Genomic DNA, 4,135 nt, shown 5'->3' on the forward strand with positions numbered 1-4,135 from the left:
GGGAACTGGTGAGTCAGCAATCAGTCAAGGAGACAGTGAGTGACTGTTTAATGAAGTACAGGGGTGCTTGCAATTTCACGAATGTATTTGATATCAAGAAATAATTGCCAGTTTATACTTTTACAATTTTAATTTCTTTTAAAAATCATCTTAGCTGGTTTGGGGTAGCCTGCAGGGTTTGAGAGCTTCTTCTGCTGCCAAAAACATGGAGACTTTGCCCTACATCCCACGCGTAGTGCTCTGATGTCCCAAACTGGGCTGAAGAAGCGGCCCGGGTGGCTGACCTGACGGTGTGCACTCTGCTGGTGGCGTCTTATTCTCATCATCGGAGGAATGACTGATGATGTCACTGTGGAACCTCCCAGTGTCGGATCCATGACTGATGATCGTGGCCTTGGAGGCCTGCAGTTTTCTTGGCCTACAGAGCAAATGGACAGTATAGTATGAAGGACCGCAGCCAGCTTCCTGTTTACAATGGGAGGCTTAGGTTTCATAATCCTGGGCTGATCCAATGCAGCAGACATTCCAAAACTCAAAAGATTTCTTGTTCTGTTCATTGGATTTTTGTTCTATAGAGTTTTTTCATGGTTAAGGTATTCATGAGAATGAAACTGCCAGGCTATCTGAATGTTAACATGCCTTCTGAGAAAAAAATCAGTGGATAATGGATTTGCTCCTGTTAATAAAGTTTTAAAGGCTGTATCAATCCTCTAACATGAAATGTGGGAAAGAATGAAAAGCAGCAGAAAAAGAAGCATCTGTGAAAAGATAGGAAGCATATAAAGCTCAGACTAGAAAGCCTTCTGCATATGGAAGAGAGAAGCTTATCACAGTATTTTTTTTCCCTGCTGACCTATATGACATACATTAATGATGTGAAGTGACATGATCTTAGTTTTTTGCTTCTTAAAGAAAATATACTCCATTTCTACAACTAGATGATTAAATAAAACAATCTTTTTTACAACCCTCTTAACATGTTTTGGAGATGATGTTTCTAATTTTCAGAAATTAATGTGAAATCAGGAAGCAAGATCCCATATACTGAGAACCGTGGATGGCTGGTCAACTTTACCTATGGTGCTTACTTAACCTTTAAAAAGTGTGTGACAGTACATCATTTCAGACATATGTTTAAAACTGTTTCCTCCGTAGTAAGAAAGGAGCAGAAACAATGTTTTCTAATTAAAAGAACTACCTTTGGGTCTTCCCTTGTGGTGCAGTGGCTAAGACTCCACACTCCCAATGCAGGGGACCGGGTTTCAATCCCTGGTTGAGGAACTGAATCCTATATGCCACAACTGCCCAAAATGCCTCAAGTAAAAGAGCCCACATGCCACAACTAAAGACCCAGCACAGCCAAATAAATAAGTAAATTTAATTTAATGGGCAAAAGTTTAAAGAAAAATTCTTTGAACATAGCAATGAAAACTGAAGCACCTCTCCATTGCTTTGCTATCTTCCTCCTTAATGCAGAGCTGGCCATAACTAACACTGTAGGCCTTTCTGTTCAATATTTGACATTATGGATTTTCTTACGTTTCCTTTGTCCATAGACGCTTTTCTAGAGCTCTATCGCCTGCAGGGCCACCTGGAAAGTGAAGAGGAAGGAGGGACCCTCCATCCGTCCAGGAGAATGGCTCTGCCTGCACCCCAGATGTGCCCACCGTCCAGAACTCTCCCCTCTGGTGTCTGTCGCTGCTATGTGCCTCTCTCTTCCACCAACACTGAGACCTACTGTGATCACCCTGTAATACGGCAGCCAGCCCCCTGCTCTCCAACTTCAGGGGCTCCTGTCTCCCTTTCCCTGCTCTATTTTCTTCCTTTTTTCCCCCATAGCAACTGTCAGCTACTAAGTAATACTACTTACTTACTACTTATGCCTTATCTTTAGGGTTTACTGCACATTTCCCCCTGACTGTGCAAGCGCCTTGAAAGCAGGCATATTTACCTGTGTTGTTCTCTTATTCCAGGTGCTTGGAGCAATTGTGGGCAACCAGTACACCCTCCACTCATATTTTTGGAATAAAAAAAGGACTTCTCCCAGGGAGCCATGACTCCTTCATGAAACAGGAAGGGCTTTGGCCAGTCCTTGGAGGATGGGCAGGCTTTCCATTGGAGAAACAGGGAGGCCAACCAGGCAGGGGAGCAACACAAGCAAAAGCTGAGAGACGGGGCAAGGAAATCACCAGGGAGGCAGCAGAGGGGTTGGCCTGGTGCTGCTCAGGCTGTGCGGCATCAAGTGCCAGGGTCACGGCTATGGATTTTCTTTCACAGACAATGGGAGGGAAGAGAAGGCATATGGAAGGTTCTGGGCAGGAAAGGTTCTTGATGCCAGTAGTAGTTTAGGAAGATTAACCTGGAAAGGGGGTGCCTTTGAGGATATTCCCAGAAGGGAGTGGTCCCTTCTGGGATATTCTCCTAGACCCCCAATCCCATTAGCCTGGGACTCTTCTGTGCCCACATTTTCTCTTTGTCCTCACTGTCCCATGCTAAGCCAGAATCAGAATCTGAAGGTGTGTGGCACATCTTAGATTTGGAGGGAGGTGACTTTGGCTCCGCCTACTCCCCTTTTTCTAGGTGAAGCCAGGGGAGCCACTACCCACAGCCTCTGGTTAGACATGGCATGTGGCACTTGGAATGCTTCCTCCTCCTTCTCCATCTTCAAATTTGTGCTGTGGTCCCCAAGAGGAATGAATGAATGCTTACAGATTTCCCTAAGCAACACTGAAATGCCAAAAGAGTAAAAGGTGTGGAGACCTTTGCCCAGCACATCAAGAATGTGGACAAATTTAGAGTTGGAGCCTTGCGTTACAATTGCAAGTCAAACTCCAAGTAGGGGTAACCAGCCCATTAGCACAGGCACCTGAAAACTGACTTTCTGCCATCTCTCCAAAAACACACACACATACGCACGCACACATGTGTGCACATTCTCACATACACACATTCACTGGGCCATAGAAAGATCAAGGCTGACTGCAAAGCACCCATTCCCCAAGACTCCTAATTTATATTGGGAACTAGCTCTAAAGCTCCTCCTGGCCCCCAACCTTCCCTTGCAATGATAAAGAGCATGTCACATCACACTAAATGTGACACTTAATCAAAACCCATCTTCTTTAACAAATCCTTAACCTCCAGCACAGGAGAGTCGCCAAGGCCAAGGGACAAGACAGGGAGCCGACTCAGGTGGCACATGCTTTGATCAAGATGATACAGATTTTCTTTTATTTCACTTTCATCAGAGTTGTAAAATTCCAGATCTGTCCCCTTTTTGATTTGACAACAGCACATCTCAGTAGAGGTTGACACCGAAAAAAGACCAGGACTTGTTCTCTCTTCAACCGGGAGTAGGCAATAATTTCTCTGAATCCTTTTCAGTAATGATCGCCAAAGCTTCTGATCTTCCTGTAAGCAAGTTTTGCAGGGAATGTGGTTAAACTGAAGCACAAACCTGGCTGGCATCTGGTTCCTTTCTTAAGTGGTATCTAAATACCCTTAATCTATTGGCCCTGGAAAAGACCTCCCCCTTTTCTGCCTCCTTCCCGCGGTCTTTTTTTCTGAGACTTAAATCCTCAAGCGAATTCTTTTGCCAGATTTCTAGGGCAGGAAATTTACCTCCCTGCCACACAGTACATTAGAAACTTCTGGGGTTCTAGCAACTGTTCATTTCTATAGCATGGCCGATGGCTTTTCTCGTGACCTATGTGGGATTATGTTTTTAAATTATTTAATAACTAGCTAGTTCCCAACAGAACGGATTTCTATCTGTTCAATAGACAGTTATTGAATCCCAGTTATGGATGATGTAGCTCTTATGAGACAGAAAGATTTACTTCTGCTTCTGAGAAACTTTCTGTCTTGAATTATGATGCAATAGTAGCTAATAGTCGGAGAAGGCAATGGCACCCCACTCCAGTATTCTTGCCTGGAAAATCCCATGGACGGAGGAGCCTGGTAGGCTGCAGTCCATGGGGTCGCTAAGAGTCGGACACGACTGAAGTGACTTAGCATAGCATAGTAGCTAATAGTAATGGTAGCTTGTGACAAGTGGCTACAAGAATTTCAAAGCACAGACCATTCATACATCCAGTAAGTATTAAGCATCTATATGTGGCAGACCCTGTTCTAG

At 44.4% G+C, this 4,135-nt stretch overlaps 1 pseudogene; it reads left to right on the forward strand.

The window, feature by feature from the left end:
• The first annotated feature begins 205 nt into the window (after positions 1 to 205).
• Positions 206 to 665, forward strand: LOC105002965 (annotated as a pseudogene).
• Positions 666 to 4,135: the final 3,470 nt, after the last annotated feature.

The sequence above is a fragment of the Bison bison genome, unplaced genomic scaffold, assembly GCF_000754665.1.
Source record: "Bison bison bison isolate TAMUID 2011002044 unplaced genomic scaffold, Bison_UMD1.0 scf7180017864460, whole genome shotgun sequence".
Taxonomy (NCBI): domain Eukaryota; kingdom Metazoa; phylum Chordata; class Mammalia; order Artiodactyla; family Bovidae; genus Bison; species Bison bison.